Raw genomic sequence first — 17,716 nt, 5'->3', positions numbered from 1 at the left:
TCATATAGAAAAAGGTGAAATTGAGCTCATACATATCGATACCAAATAACAAATTGCCGATATATTCACAAAACCCCTAAATACTCAACAACACAATGAATTGAGATTTAAATTAGGCATGCTTGTACTTAGAGAATAAACATATTCATAACTCATTTCAAAATAAACCTTTGCAATCAAAATAATTCATTCAATGAGTGTTTTACAGAAATAAAACGTTATAACGTTTTTGAAAACGTTGGTAACGTTTTAGGAAACTTCAAAAAGTCCGAAAGGAGAATTAAAACGTTGGACAAACGTTATAAAAACGTCATAACGTTTGAGAAACGTCACAACGTTTTTACAAACGTTGCAACGCTTGTCTGACAAGGAGCTAACATTGTAAAAGTTTCATTCAAAACGTTGGTAACGTTTGTAAAGCGTTATAACGGTTACCTGACAAGGGACCAAAACTGCAAAAATTACCTGTGAAAACGTTGGTAACGCTTTGTGAGATTTCAAAAGTCCGAAAGGAGAATTAAAACGTTGGACAAATGTTACAAAAACGTCATAACGTTTTAAGTAAAAACCATGTATTTTTAACAAACGTTGGTAACGTTTATAAATCGTTGGTAACGATTTATAGCGAAAAGGTGTTATATTGGCTCTAAACCCGTCCCTTCCTCTTACCTTCTTCATTCTCTCTTCATTTCTTCTCCTTCTTCCTCTATTCCGCCTCTTTCTTTCTCTCTCTCTCTCTCTCTACCCATTCTAGTCATTTTCTTCACCAAATCAAGAGATTCTTCTTGATTTCTCTTCTCCTCTCTTCTCTCTACTCTATTCACCTCTCCAAATCTCATTTCTCTCTCTATCTCTCTTTCTCTCAAAACCCTAGCCAAAACCCTAGGCGCAAATCCGGCGATCCGACCGTTAGATTGACGATCCGTCTTCACCACTGCACTTCTACGATCCTCCTCTTCTCGGTTTAGCGCTTCACTTCTTAATCGGTAAACTTTCTCTCTAAACCTAATCTAATGGCTCCAAAGAAAGATGCGGTGGCGAAGGGTAGTAAGAAAAGACGTATGGAATCGGAAACTGGTCAAGGAAGTGGGGTGAATCTAGAACCAAATTGGACCATTCACCGGTCAAATAGATACCTATTCCGGAATATTGTAGCCTATGAGAACTATGTGGGTTCTTTCATGAATAGGAAGATAACCGAATGCTACCGGTTTGACAAATCCGTAGTCACCTTCTCACAACCCGAGGATGACAAGGTAATTGCTTATGTGAATCATTGGGGTTGGGAACCTATTATGACATGTTTTGAACCCTACACTCAACTTCTTACCCGCACGTTTTATGCAAACATCAAAACTAGTGATGAACCATTCATGATTACCTCTTGGGTTGGCGGGAAAGAAATCGTGCTTTCTCTGAATAATGTGGCTCAATGGCTTGGGGTTGAGAATGACGGGGAGGAAACCTACCCCTTGAGGAGTTGGCCTCTTTATGCCGATGGAACCTCAACTGATTATAAGAAATGGTTTGACCGAAATTACATATCCGGGTCTTCAATCTATGTTTCTCACCTTCCGTCTCTACATCGGTTGCTTTTTCTTTTCATCAACAACATCCTCATGCCCAAAGCCACAATCAAAACCAATCTTGAGTGGGGACCCATGTACTTTCTTCGTCATCTCATTCAAATGGATGAAAAAAAGATCAACATACCCTACTTCTTCCTTCGACACATTAATGGTGCATTTTCAACCACAAACCACTCTCTACCTTATGCCCATCTCATTCACAAAATCATCCGCCTCAACGGTATCCAATTACCTGAAGATGCAGAAGTAACCTTCCCGACCAATTTGGTTGACCACTTGACAAGGATCGGGTGGGTTTATGGTCATTCAGACTCGGGTCTGAGGCGCTACGAACCCAATGCAAGACCCATCAACCAATGGATAAACTATCAAGAGGCCCTACCCAATCAATATTGGGATCCGGAAGAAGAAGTGGCACCGGCTCAACCTCAACCACAACCTCAACCACAATATGTGCCACAAGCGGGTGAGTTTGTTCCTCCTCAAGGCCAAGAAGCGCAAATGATGTGGCTTTGTCAACAAATGTATGCTCAAAGTCTTGAGATTCAACGGAATCATCAAGCCACGCAAAAGAGGTTCGATAATTTGGAAAAGGGGCAAATGAGTATAAGGAAACAAATGCGAGCACATGCTCGAGCTCTCAATATGCTTGATGAAGCACAATCCAGTCTCTCAAATCGCTTCATTAAGCAATATGGTCCCTCGGGAAGCCCGGCACGAGCACGTGAGAATCTGGTTGAGGAAGAGGATCTAGATGATGTGGAAGAGGAGCTTGAAGGTAATGGAGGCGAAGAAGTGCCCGACGCACCAAACGACCCCATGAATGACGAATAGACCGCACTAGTTTCAAAATTAAAAACTTGCTAATTTAAAATTGTGTGTTAATTGCATGAATTGTTTGTTGATTGCATGTTTAATTTTAATTGTTTGAATTGGTTCTAATTTAGTTGTATTAGTTGAATTGTTGCTTTGAAATGGTTTAAAATTGTTTTGAATTGTTAAATTGGTGAATTTCAACTAGTTTAATTTGTTTGAATTGCATAACTTGATTGAATTGTGTTATTTGGAATTTGGTGTGGATATGTATGAGATGTAGATGTTCTTAATTGTGATGTATGAATTGCTAACTTGTTAGGGGGTATATTACAAAATTGCAAAATTGGTTGAATATGTCCAATTGGATATATTGGAGCCTTGACAAGTTGTATTAAATTGCTTGGATTGTATGAATCGAAATGTCTTATATGCATGGTTTATGCATATTGATATATATAAGTTGATATGGTGAATTGAAATTGAATTGTATTGCATGTTAAAGCTATGCCCTCAACTTTATTTTTTTATTTTTTTTATTTTTTTTATTTTTTATTTTTCTAAATTATTGTTGCTATATTACTAAATTAAGGGGGAGTGCATAATTTGAGGGGGAGCACTTTAAATTAGTGCTAATTTTTCACCCTTTCGTCGATTTCCAAAAGGGGGAGAAATTGGTACAAATGGATTGAAATGCAAAATCAAAATTGGATTAACTAATCTTTGAAAATTTTCGATTTATGCACTTACTCACATTGTATGTTTTTGCAAATCGCCAAAAGGGGGAGATTGTTGTTCGTACAATAATCTTTTACGTCTATTTGACTAATTTGCAAAAACATACAATTATTGAATTTTACGATTTCTTCTATTTTTGAGAATATGTAGGTCCAAGAAGAGTAAGAACTGCTGTATAATATGCTTGGACTGAAGAAATCAGGAAGACTTTTATCAAGAATACTAATTGTAAAATCAAAAGCTTGGTAAAGTATATATGAGGTTGATTAAATTGAGATAAAACGTTATGAACGTTTTCAAAACGTTGGTAACGTTTTATAATGATCAGAAGCTTCAAAAGAATCAAGTTATAACGTTATAACGATTATACAACCGTTGTAACATTTTTACAAACGTTATAACGGTTCACAAACGTTGTAACGTTTAACAGATACAGAACAACTGAAGAACTGCTGTTCAGTTCAAGTTATAACGTTATAACGATTATACAACCGTTGTAACGTTTTACAAACGTTATAACGGTTCACAAACGTTGTAACGTTTAACAGATACAGAACAACTGAAGAACTACTGTTCAGTACAAACTATAAACGTTGTAACGTTTATAAATCGTTATAACGTTTTGGAAACGTTGTAACGATTATAAAACGTTATGTAACGTTTTACTAAGCTGTCAGAGAATTAAAACCCTAAAACGCATTTGAATAAAACGTTAGTAACGTTTTACAAAACGTTGGTAACGTTTTATATCAAACAGCTCATTTTTGAGCTGCCACTATAAATAGACTGAGGGGATCACTTTTCAAACCACCTCAGCCGACCCTAATTAATTCAAAAGTGATTTTCTGAGAGCTTAGCATACTCCATTGTTGTGAGAGCCTAAAACTTCAAAATCTCTCAAGCAACCTCAAACCTACTTCACTAATCTTGATATAGATTAGGTTAGAGTGATCTATTGAGTGTTTCTCTTGTGTTCCTAGACAATCGAGACCTTGTTCTCACCTTTTTGAGTTGGCCGTTTGATTTCCCGCTTGGTGTGTAAGGGCTCAACGGTTCACAAGTTGTAATCCTTTCGTATTGGGTAATAGGAAGGCGCACCTCACAAGGTTGCGAAGCCCCGGAGACGTAGGCCTTTGTTTTGCCGAACTCCGTTATCACCCCGCGTGTCAAATTTCTCTAAACTCATCTCTTTACTTTCAATTGCAATTTAATTTCAGTTTTTGAGCAATTAAAGGTGCCCCTAAGTGCAACAATACAATTTTATGTAAAATATGTTATAGGTCTATGACGCATACGATATTGCACAGAGATCTATTGGGCTAGAATCGACTATTTCTGGCCCAAATTAATTATGAAAATCGTGGAGAACGTGTGAATCATGTCTAGGTCAGTGGGGACTCTTCTAAACAACATGAAAGTTATTTAAAGAGGTCCGTACTATTTAGGGTTTCAATCTAATCATTACTCATCTTTCTTAGAGAGCCAAAACTTTGTTTATCTCTTATGTGTTGAGAACCCACAAACTCTAGAATCAAAATCTAGTTCTCTTAGAGAATATAGATTCAGGAGCGACTAAATTACTACTCTCTAATAAGAGGAGACTTTGATTTCTAATTAATTTATTGGTGAATACCATAGAGTGGTTCTAATTTGAAGTCTCAACTTGGTGCAAGGTGCTGTAAGGCATCAACCACCATTAGCATCAACAAAGAAGTGAATGATCTTCAACCCTATATCGGAAGAACTTTCATTTCTTATTTGGAGACAAGAAACAAAATGTAAATGATGTTTATTGATTTGAAAAATTAATTTCTTTTTTATTTGATTTCAGTTGTACATGATTATTCTTTTGATACTTTTCTTGTTAAAATTTTAAATTTTCGTTGTCTTAAGTACCATAAAACATAAAACCCAACAATAATAACCTGACTCTTTTCTATTTTTATCAGTTGCCATGCTTGATTGCTCTCATATTCATTCCCTCATTTTCCCCTTATATCATTACAGGTTTTTCGTTGCTCATTTTATCAATTATCCATTTTTTTTTCTTTTTTCATTATAAATGTCATGTAAAAAGTGTTATTGGACTAATATAGGTCGCCATCATAAATCACCTCACGTTGCAAAATTAAAGATTCATGAAGAGTTGGTTAACGGTCAATATCTCAAATAAATTACTCGCTTTTACTTTTCTCCAAATTGATCCGGTCTTTGTCTCGACAAAAATGGTCAGTTTTATTTACATCAGACAAATATTACAATATCATATCCAGATGACCTAAAATAAGAATTGGAGACCCCAATTCGTGAGCTCGTGGATCATATGTCAGATGCACAGTTTCAAATTGCATATTGTATATGAAGTGAGGCTACGGAATGTTACAATGTACACTTATTTCGGCTATTTTTATTAATACCTAAAAAAATAGATTTTTTAAAACTGCCCCGACCGCCAGGCTCAGGAGCGGCCCAGATTCTCTAGCAGACCGCTTGGATTAGGGACGGTCCGCTAGGGATCAGACTGCCTGGGGGCCGGGCACTCCTCTATTTTTTTTTTTTTTTTTTTTACAAATCTTAATATTTTGATTTAAATAATTTTGTGAAAAAAAAATTTTCTTGTATGCCAAAAAATAAGACATTTGATATATTTATGAGTGAGATATCGTAACTCTTTCTAACTTTGATTTGATTTGTCAGTTGGATATCACAAGTCTAAAGATAACACTAATTAAAGACTTGGCATTGATTCTTAATCATTTATTTTATTCAAATATACACAAGGAAATATGGTTAGATTGCATCAATGATGTCAACTTCTTTATTTTTTTTAGAGAATAATTGGAGAGTGAGAAAGAGAATAATTGAATTATTTGATTATTGTCAATATATAGTTATATACTATTTGCTCGGAGATAGGCAAACGAACACAATAAATATTAAATGCATTTTAAAATAATTATATGGATAATTTTCTAATAATCTCTTAGGCTTTTGACTAAACAAAATACCAATCGTTGTATGCCTACCATTGAACGAAAACTTAAATTGAATTTTTGAGGCACTAAACGACGTTTTTTTTGAAATTCTGATGCTTCGGATGCTTCGGATGCTTGGGGTTTCCCCCCGGAGCGATATTCGGATCTGTCTCGTCCTCCTCTTTCTGAAAAGTGGTCATACGCTAGGGGTGTAAATGGATCTGATAATATATGATTTCGTTCGAATCCGAAAAAGTACTTAAATTATCCTATATGTATTCGTATTGGAGACTATCCGTATCTGTATCTGAAAAATTATAACGGATACGGATACCATAAGACTTTTAACTATCTGTATCTGACCGTTTACATTTTTAAACCACAACAAATGTGATATATGTTCTTAAATTTATTTACTAAATTGCATATTGTACGTATATTTTATTAAATTGCATATAGATATATATTTTGATGAATAATATAACAATATAACATAATTAGTGACTAATATTTTAATAATGTAATAGATGTTTTCTAAATAACAAGCTAATTATGAAAAATATCTGTATCCGTCCGAAATCCGATCCGTATCCGTGACATTTAATATCCGATCTGTATCCGTATCCGAGACTATATGTATCCATATCTGAAAAATTATAACGGGTACGGATACGGTAAGAACACTATCTGATCCGTATCCGGCCATTTACACCCCAATCATACGTGCAACTATGATTTTCCTAGCCAAAGTTATGGAAATTCATAACTAAACTTTGGAAATTCATAACTAACTGTAGAAAAATCCAAATAAATTGAAATTTATGTCAATTATGTGTATTTTTGAATGCTGTACATGCTGGTATAATCACTTTTGTAGTTTGGTCCCTATATCAATCCATACTTGTTGATTTACCAGCAAAGGTCAAATTTGATGTTTTTAGTCCATTGTACTATACTAGTGGCCTTTGCCTAGTGCTTGGCTGCTGAGTTTGGACTTGATACCATACCAGAGGTCAGTCTAGGGTGCTTGTGCATGGATAGAGATCTAATTTGAGGTTTGAACATACTATAGTAGCTCTAAACTACTGTTTAGTACCAGAAATAAAGAGAAGAACATCAACAAACTGTCAGAGCTTGAAAATTTTGTAATCAAGGCCAAGTCCTTAATTAGTTTTATCTTTAGACTTGTGATATCCAACTGACAAATCAAATTAAAGTTATAAAGAGTTACGACATCACTTCATAAATATATCAAATGTCTTATTTTTTGGCATACAAGGAAACTTTTTCTTCACAAAATTATTTAAATCAAAATATTAAGATCTTTAAAAAAAAAAAAATAGAGGACCGCCCCTGGCCCGGGCAGTCTGCTAGAGGATCTGGGTCGCCCGTGGGCCTGGCGGTCGAGGCAGTTTTAAAAAAAAAAAAAAATTTAGGGTATTAATTTTTTTTTTTGATAAAAGTGGGTAACCCCCACCTGTTTCTTATTGAAACAAAGACAATTCTTTTACAATAATCAATGGAACGGCAATTTCATTGTACAAAAAGAATAGAAGTAGAGTTCTTACAACAAAACATAAGCAACTACATAACAACAAAAATAAAAGACATTTGACAGCTAGATAAAGGCAAAATAGTAGCTAAGTAATACAAAACAAAGTACCAAGTGTCATTAGAGCAATAATTATTGAATGTGTTTTCATTTTCATTCAGCACATATTTTGATACAAATTCAACACTTGTTATATCAAAATACATTAAAAAAAATGTACAATGTAAAGCACTACAACCTCGCTATTGTATAAGTATATATAATTAATCAATTATGTCTAGTGTTTGGTAGAAATTCAAGGCAGTGTCACCTATGGATGTGTGAAATATGTGCAGAAGTTTTATCGCAATATTTTTTTATTTATAGAGATTAATTAAATGGTTGGATGGATGGTGGTAATATTTTAAAATCTTATAAGTAATTGAATCATTAATTCGATTTATTTTATGCGTTGTCATCGTACATATTCTGCCACAAAAAATTCTTGCAAATTTCATATTTTCATTGTAGTTCTAAATAAATTAAATTATTTATAACCGAAGAAATAAATTAACTCAATGATTTGATTTCTTCTGTAGGATCAAAATTTTCAGAAAATTAATCTATGTTCGTATATATTTTTTAAAAATAAATTTCTATAAAAAATATGCTTTTATCATGCGGACTTATAGCTAAAAATCTGAATTTGCATCCTCTGAGATATCTCATATTTTGCGTGACATATTGGAAAATCTCAACCGTTCAAATACGTTCTGCATGAATCTCAAAGCTCGAATAATACTGGCTCCCTATGCTATCCCAGAATAGGCACCGGACACGGGACACCTCAGTCACGCAAAATATGAGATATCTCAGAGGATACGCACTCCTTCCACATTCTAAATTGTGAACGGTTCTAAAACTCATCTATCGACAATCAAACACGGTTTTTCTTCTCTATTCAATAAATCTAAAACCTCTAATTTTGAATCCACGATTTGGCCATTTTTTTTAAAGGTTTATTTTATTCTCTTTTCAACTTTTGAAAAAGTTCGTGGACATTGATATATCAATCTAGGAAAATTTTGTTTTATGCATTACGTTTTATTATGCAGGGAGAATTGTTAGTATACTCATTGAAACATTTGTAAAATGATTATTAACTTTATTAAAACAATTAATTTTTTTTCTCCTCGTTTTAAATTAAAATGCTCTCTTATTTCTTCATCAAAACATCCAAACCTCTTATTTCCCGTCAAGATACTCATATTTCATATTTCCCCATTATAAAATAAGTTATTTTTCTATTTCCCCTTATGTTCTTTAAGTCTGTAATTTTTTAAATATAATTAATCATTTGAGTGTATTAATTTAAAATAAAGAAATTTCTTATGTTTTGTTGGAAAATAGTAAAATATTTAAATTTTAAATACTTTTTTTGTGTTGTTGCGCATCCTGCTTTGTATCAACTTGTATATAAAGCATCTTTGATATTTTCTACATAAAGAAGATAAAAACTTTGATAATCCTTGGGGACCGTGCCATGATGAAATTCAAAATGTTTAAGACCTGAAGTTATGGATTAGGGTTTAGGGTCGCTGGTTTTATTATATAATTCACTTATTTTATTATATATAATTTTACTCAATTATCCAAAAAAAAAAATAGCCGCGCAGATTTTTTTTTATTGAGCAAATTTCTTATGGCTTGATGGGAAATAGGAATAAATTTTGATTAAAAATGGAAAAATAAGATATTTGAGTGCTTTGACGGAGAAATATGAAATATTTTAATTAAAATTGGGATAAGGAATTTTTATTAAATTGATGAGAAAATAAGCAATTTAGAACATTTCAATTGGGGATACCAACAATTCTATCTTTATTTTTTAATGAAAGTAAAATGTAGAAAAGTAAAAAATTATGGGTGTATGTTTTTGCCAAAAAAAAAAAAACACAAAAATACTTTTTGTTTGCATATTTTTTGCGTATTGCTGAATTATATTTTTTTTTCTAACATAAAGTTGAGGATGGTTCAAATGTCTCCATTTTTTGTGCCTCCACCATGTCTTCATTTTTAAAAACATTAATAAATTAAAATTTAAATCATAAACGTCAAAATAAAACCGTTAGATGTGATCTATGTTATTTTCTCTATGCGCTCATAAAAAATATCACATTTCAATTTTGTTTTTATGTGAATCAATCATTTGAAAAATCAACGTCCATAAATTATCTGTATTAGTATGTTTTTTACAAACTCTTGATGATAACCAAAACAAAGTTGAAATGTCACAAATGTCACAAAATGATATAGATCATATCCAATGCTTTTATTTTGACTTTTTAAGTTTTAATTTTTTTATTTATTAATGTTTTTAAAAATATAGACATACTCAAGACACAAAAAATCGAGTCCTTTGAACCCTCCATAAAAGTCAGAGCTGACTTTTATTTGCAAAATTCATATATTTTTTGCGTATTGTTTCAGTTTTCTTAAAAAAAATTACAATCAGAATATAATCAATCACTCGCAAAGTGCGAAAACCAAACTCTAGTCTTAATAAAATCAAAAGCATTCAATCTACCTTCCGCGCACACACATGGCAAGATCAATGGAATAACAATTCTCTGAGCTCGAATTCTCTGTTACAAAATTTAAAAGTGTATAATAAAGTTTTGGATTCTAATTTGCAGAGATAAGGGAATCAAACAACCTGCCTGCCTCATGTGGACAGAAAATTTCTACACATTAGTTTAAGAGGAGGATTTAAATGCCTTTATTTTTGGTGCCTCCGCCATGTTTCTATTTTTAAAAGCTTAAATAGCTCAAATTTTAAAACTTAAAAATCAAAATAAAACCATTGAATATGATTTATATCATTTTATCTATGCACTTGTAAAAAATTATGACATTTCAACTTTGTTTTGGTTATCATCAAGAGCTTGTAAAAACGTACTAATGTGGATAATTTCTAGACGTTGATTTTTCAACTAATTGATTCATATAAAAAAGAAAACCGAAATGTGATAAAAAAAATTGAGCACATAGATAAAATGACATAGATCGCATCTAACGGTTTTATTTTGAAATTTATAATTTAAATTTTGAGTTATTAACGTTTTGAAAATAGAGACATGGTGGAGGAACAAAAAATGAAGGCATTTTTTAAAACTCAAATACTTTTTATTCTTTAATTATAACCGTTCAAATTAGAACATATATAAAATGAATAGATGGATTTTCCTGGGACTGTAGTCCGGGGATTATACCTTTTCTCATTTATTTATTATATATTTAATTTAATTTGTCTGTTTGTACTGTATTGGCTCGCATAGGCATCTGTTAGGAATGACCACATATGTACTGCTTTAATTTTGGGTGATGTATGTTGAACAGAATTTGTTGATAACGTCTTTTAGCAAATAATATATATATTTTTTGGAATCCAGCAAATAATATTTTTAATAGAAGGTGTTTTGAGGATTATTACAGCAGAATTATTATTTATAAAAATTAATTAAAAATAGAGTGATTCTGTCATGGATTGGAATTATTTTTCAAATTTTTGTAAAATAATATAAAAACTAAATAATTTAGTTCCTTCGATGTACCGTCGCACTTCACATGATCTGCCAAAAAATTAAAAACTTAATATTATTATTTTATTTGTAAAGGAATTGAACTATTAATTCGGTAAATCAATTATACGGTTCCTTCAATGAGATTAAAATTCTCGAACAATCCATCTATTTAATTTATATATTATTTATAATAAATTTCTATAAATAAAAAATCTAATTACAGACCTCGGGAGAGCTGTAATTTAGTAAATCTCGTTGTTTAATCAATGTGCAGGGCAGGATCTCTTCACAAATGCTACATCATCAAAATTCCAATAAACAACCGTTCAATTGTTCCAGCGAATCTTGAAAATGGAAATAATAAATAAGGAAATCGCATGGGATGCAGTGCCCTTTGCAGATCCCCAATCGCCACCTCCAACTTGTCGATTTCACTAATGTCAAAAAAAAAAAAAAAAAACTTGTCGATTTCACTGTCTCTATTTTACTTTATTGCCTCAGATATAAAGACACGTTTCCACAACGCTTCCCAATAATATGATGCGTTGGATCACGGTTATAGCGCCATGACATGACAATCCCAATCATGATGAAAAGTGCCAAAGAACAATTTTTTTTTCTTTTTTTCTGTGAATATTAAGCAACAGCTGGTCAGGTATGGGGTAACAAGTGTATCAACCAGTGTTTGTAAATAACGGTATGCGATTCTCGAACAAATGAGATATCGTTAAACGATTAATTGAGAATAATTAAGAATAATTGGTTATAATTGACACTAATTGGTTGATTAGTCGAAAAAATCTATAACAGTTTGGTCGCCGCTAACAACTAATCAAACAATTAATCGGCCTAACAACACTGATATCAACATTGAATAGAAGAAGTATTTTAATTTAAATCTGGATTGGCAAATATGTATTAATTAGTAGTCCATTAATCAAATAATAACTAATGACAACATGATTGCAATTTGACAACTATCAACAAAGATAAATATTTATTGAGATTGAAAAAGTAAACTATTATATGTATTTTTTTATAATTTAATTGGATAAATTGTCTAAAAAAAGTTGATGCCATTTGAAAATAAATCGGTCACCTATAAAATGATTTGAAAACAAAATAAAAATCAATTTCGGTGATCAATGATCAAATAAGTTCAATTTCAATATCACCGTATAGCTTATGACACTCTTTATAAAGCAAAATTAAGAAAATTAACAATTATCATATGCCAACAGAAGAATCCACAATTCTCATCCAAACGATGAATTCACCCCCACGCCGAAAAAAAATAGAGAATTAAATATAAACTTTGCCTTATTAATTTTTTTTCCCTGAGGACTTCAACAACTATTTAAAGAAACTCCATAATTTGTTAAAACAATGATTACAATAAGCCATCGCTTAAAATAATTTATCACTTGAACTACTAATCTATTTATATAACCTAAATAGAATTGATGCCTAGCTAAGTAAATCTGATGTTGATATTTAACGATCTTTCTAAAAACCTCTAAGCCTCTTTGTTTCCGTTAATGGTCATCTAATTAATTTGTCTTTCTATATGCGCGACAGCTTTGTCGTATGTAACTGACCGCCTCTTAATTTGTCCCATAGGCCATAGAAATGAGTTTAATTTTATAGTGGAGCTCATATACTTTGGTTCCGTTGCAAATAAACGCACGTTGTGGCGAGTCACTGACATGTAAGGATTCACAATCAGCTTTGGTTGCAACACAGATTAACGATATCTGCTTGCACCAGAAAATCTTATCTCAGAGAACAGGCCCAACTACTCTAGATTCCTTTTCTTCGTAGGGCCTTTATACTATTCTTCACCTGCAGCCTGCAGTGGACCATATCGACCCATTTAGACGCCTTTCAGTGAAATAATAAATACCTGCTCCATCTATCTCGTTTTAAAAGTTAAATCAGGTCCAGACACCTAACCATTTAATATTTACAAAAACTGCAGCCTCCCACAACCTAACTAGTTATTAATATTTACATAAGTTAGGAAAGCTTGCTCTTTCTCTGTAAGAAAGTAGAACGGTGATTACGGACAGTGATAATATTCGGTGAAAAGAGAAACTGGGGTTTGGGAAAATGCAAGTATCCTATCTATGAAAAGCAGCTAATAGGTGCAGCAAAACACAATCTACTAAATAGATGGTCAGACATTAATTTTAGTACACAATGAGGCATGAGCTAACATATAAAAGAGAATTTCACCAGCTCAATATTACAACACACTGCACTTAAACTATAAAATTTGCTCAGATTCAGAATAAGTTATTCAAGAAAATTTGCTCAGGTTAAAAAATCACTCTGATTCAGTCTTTCTCTTCTTAACCTCTTTGTTTTGTTTGGCTTCGCGCCTCTCTCTCTTGAGTCCTTTGATGTTATTTGATAAAGGCATATCTCCAACCTTGATTGAACACAAAAATAAGTAAACAAATGAGGCTCTTAAATGGAAAAAAGGGAGTTTTGTGAAAAGAAAAACTAAGAAATAGGTTTGAAGCAAAACCTTCTGATCAGGCATGTAGATCCTTCCAGTTTTGCCCTGGATAACATCACTCGTGACATTCTTGATCTGAAAGGTAACATAAATTATAAGACCTAGTAGCATGTGATTAGGTGCTAATACCTACAAAAATTAGGGGAAAGGAAAAGCCACTGCACATTTCTGTAAATTGGTAAAAAAAAAAAAAAACTTTGTTTCAATATACACAGAAAATTCTGTTAGATATTCAAAAGAATGTTCCCTATTAATAATGGCTGCTAATTGATGAATACACAGCTAGTGTTGGTGTCCAATGTAAATGGATTATCATAGTAGTTTACCTTCTTCGCCTGATCAGGTGTTTTCATGGCCTCTTTCAACAAGCCTTCACTAGCCGGTGCCTTCTGACGACCAAGTCCATAGAGGGGCCCACCTCAACCAACTCCATTCTTGGTATGGTTGTGCCGGATTTCTTAAAACGAATTGCACAATGCATCAACAACACGGATTTTGAGGAGATAGCAGTGCATACAAACACGTGGTCCACCCCCGTTAGGTTTAGGTTTTCAACCACCTGAGAAGCAATAATGAACACTTGATATATATAAATAAATTTTCTAATAGAAGACTATGAATGTAGCCAAAATATAAGGACCAGAAAAAAGGGAATGATCTTTGCTGAAAAAATTATTACAGCCAGAGCAATGCAAAACACAGTATATGTTTTTAGTTTGACAATATAATCACCTCTTGTGACCAAATAAATATACAGTTTACAACTTTCTGCACTGCATAGAGTTTTCACTTTTCCAAAAGTACTTGGTGTTTTGCTGAATCCTCTTTGCAGTAGTAGTTAGCTACACAAGATATGAAAAGAACAAATTTGTGTGCGCAGAGTAAACAACATAACCCTAATATTTGACCATATAGTTTTGAAAGATTTTTCAATATTTCTCATATTTGCAACTAACACCAATCATAGTTTGACTTTGCAGAAGCAGCTTGTTGAAACAAAGGTACTTTCAAGTCTGAACACAGAACACCCAATATATAAACTAACACATTAATTTTCACATCTATTCAGCTGATTTACTTCCTGACATACTAATGCAATGTCCTACATCAAAATCTAAACTCAATTGCCATCATTCGAGTACATTTGGGCCTAAAAAAGAAAGAACAGTAACAAGACACAAGAACAAGACCATCGAAGTTTCATATATACACTGGCGGATCCACATAGGCCCAGGGGTAGGCACTTGCCTACCCCTGGATTTGAATTATTTTTAGACCCAGTGTATTTTTCAGACTATGCCCACCCCTGAATTTGAATTGTGCCTAATCCTGGCCTAGAAATAAATTAAACAAAAGCCCATCCGTGAAATTAATCGTTCTGCTTTTCGCTCCGCTTCTTCGCTCCGACAAAAGATAAAAAATTAATTGTTCCGACAAAGCCCAGACCTTTGTTTGTTTTCTACGCAGGAGTCATAACTTCCAAATAAAAAAGACTTTGACTCTTTGAGCATTAAAAAATATGACCTAAAGAGATCTTAACAAATAACAAGTCAGAGAGCACAACCCTGTCCCTCACGCGAGTTCAAAAGGAAAAAAAATTATCGCTGCTTAGCGAATCAGAGAGCATAGCACAACCCTCTCGCTGAATGGTTCAGAGAGCACAGCACAACCCTCAGCCCCTCACCCTGAACAAGTCAGAGAGCACAGCATAGCCCTCAAGCCAGCACGCACACTCTTCGCCCTAATTCGTTCTCCTCCTCTTTCGACTCTTTTCATAAACTCTTAAATTCTGATTTTAATTGTCACTTGAATCAAATTGTGAATTATATATAATTTGTTGCTTGAATTGTTGAAGGGCCTGAATTATTTCTTGAATTGTGCTTTAATTGATAATTGAAATGTTGAAACCCTTGAATTGTGCTTGAATTGAATTGTAAATTATAAATAGTTTGATGCTTGATTTCACATCTTTCTCTTGAATTGTGAATTGCTTGATTTGTTTGAGTGATTGTTTGAATTGCTCGACCTAATTAATGACATTGAATTCTACATTTTAGGGTATTAAAAATGGACAAGTTCTATAAGCCTGTGCCTAAGTTACTTATATTGAGAGGGATTTATTTAAGGGTGTTAGTAATGAAAGAATTATGCAAAGATTTCAACATATGAAGAACCGCAGAGGCAACCTTGGTTCATCGTCATCGACTTGATTTCACTAGATAGGTATTATTATATTTTTTTTTTATATGTAAAACAATACTAATTTTTTTTATTTTATAGTCTTGTTAGCATTTTGTACTTTAGCTCATGAGATTATATGGTAAAATTTTTTTTTGCACTTTTATTAGTATTTTGTGCCTACCCCTGACTAAAATCCTAGATCCGCCCCTGCATATATACAATGCTTTCTTTCATGACAGTCTCATAGGCAGGCATGATTACAGCATATGACTGTATCAGAAATCCCTGCTGTATGAGAAATATAGGGTGTGTTAAGAAAAAACCAGAAAACAACGACTACAAGTTCATTACCGACTTTAAAAAAACAAGTACCATGTATAGCGGTCCTGGCAATGGCCAAAAAGCATACCTCTCCCCTAAAAATATCAAGAAGCACCTCTTTCAAGTGCTTCAACTCATCAACAGCCTCAAATTCTTCTCCAATAAAAGCAAAGAACGGTTTCGACCCGATTTTTGGTGTCAACTTCTTGTCATATTTAAATGATTCCATGGACTTGAAATTCTCGACTCCAACTTCAACAAGGTCGTAGATGTGGTGGTCATATGTTCTGCCAAGAACTAAGTTATTCAGCCTTTTCTTTGAATGTGTACCAAACTGGAACATAGATAATGTAATATTAGTCAGATTACAATCTAAATTCACTTGATTAAATTAACCATAAAGGCACAATTAGGATTGGTACCATAACTAGTCATATACCAAATTATTAAAAGTATCGATCCAGTCCTACACATAATTATGCTTCATGTTCTCAGGAGAAGTTATTAAACTAAAAATGAAAAAGAAGAACAAATAGAATAAAATAGAGAACAAAATGAGGTGATAACTTGATGTCACTGAAAATTAAACAAATAAACAATTGATTAACAAACCACAAATAGGCTGCAATCTGTTTTAAGAGAGAAAAACTCCAGAGAGATCTCGCCGCCACTCTCAAAAGGTCTAATATTTTCATTCTTTTTCGAGAATTCCACTGCATTGCCCCTTTTCAAGTGGTATAGCTCAGTCAGAACTGAATTCAATACAGCGCTTGTCTTGGTGCCATGTAGGATCAGTGTTTTCTTCCCATTCTCAACCTAAATAAAATAAGAAGTTAGTCATATCCAATTCATTGAAGATATTATTATAAATAAAAACAACAACAAAATATAAAATAGTTTTTGGCTCTTGTTAATTATAACAACTCGTGCTTATTTGAGGACCTTCTCTAATAAAATTCATGAAAACATATAAGAGGATAAACAAATATTAACCCATGATGGATCAACCACAAAGTATCAAGGCTCTATTGCCATAGGAGTATGGTAATTTATATTCAGGTAAAAGAACAACAAATAACAAAAACAAACAAAAAGGAAAAAAGAAAAGAAAAAAGAAGTGGACCTACGAGTTTAGGAGCGCGTTTCTCAAGCTCCCGCTTGGCTCTTTTTGTTTTAGGTGTCTTTATTTGCATGATGGCGGAGCGGAGTTTGGGGGACGGAGACACGGGGGAAGGATCGGCGTCGGTGGGGCGGCGAGGGTTTTGGGTTTGGTTTGGCCGTTTGGGACTTGGAAAGAAAGGGGTCACGACTATTTGAGTTTAGATCCAAACCGTCCGATCAGAATCCGGGTCAATCCGGTTCGAAAAGAAATGCATGGTATCCCTTTAATATTTGTGCCAAAGCAGATCGAACGGTCCGGATCTAACTCAATATTTCTGTTACCTCAGCTGATATGAATTCGC

General features: G+C 33.2%; 1 pseudogene across 1 annotated transcript; it reads right to left on the bottom strand.

The window, feature by feature from the left end:
• Positions 1–13,408: 13,408 nt before the first annotated feature.
• LOC144559897 (ribosome production factor 2 homolog) lies at positions 13,409–17,716 on the bottom strand (annotated as a pseudogene). The gene is made up of 6 exons (XR_013513283.1): positions 17,381–17,716; positions 16,866–17,069; positions 16,342–16,587; positions 14,078–14,310; positions 13,761–13,826; positions 13,409–13,661 (listed from the first exon to the last, which is right to left on the bottom strand). The product of XR_013513283.1 is annotated as a ribosome production factor 2 homolog (transcript).

This window comes from Carex rostrata, chromosome 9, assembly GCF_964058835.1.
Source record: "Carex rostrata chromosome 9, lpCarRost1.2, whole genome shotgun sequence".
NCBI classification, from domain to species: domain Eukaryota; kingdom Viridiplantae; phylum Streptophyta; class Magnoliopsida; order Poales; family Cyperaceae; genus Carex; species Carex rostrata.
The sequence above is the reverse complement of the archived record's forward strand: the minus strand, read 5'-3'. Positions and strand labels throughout refer to the sequence as shown.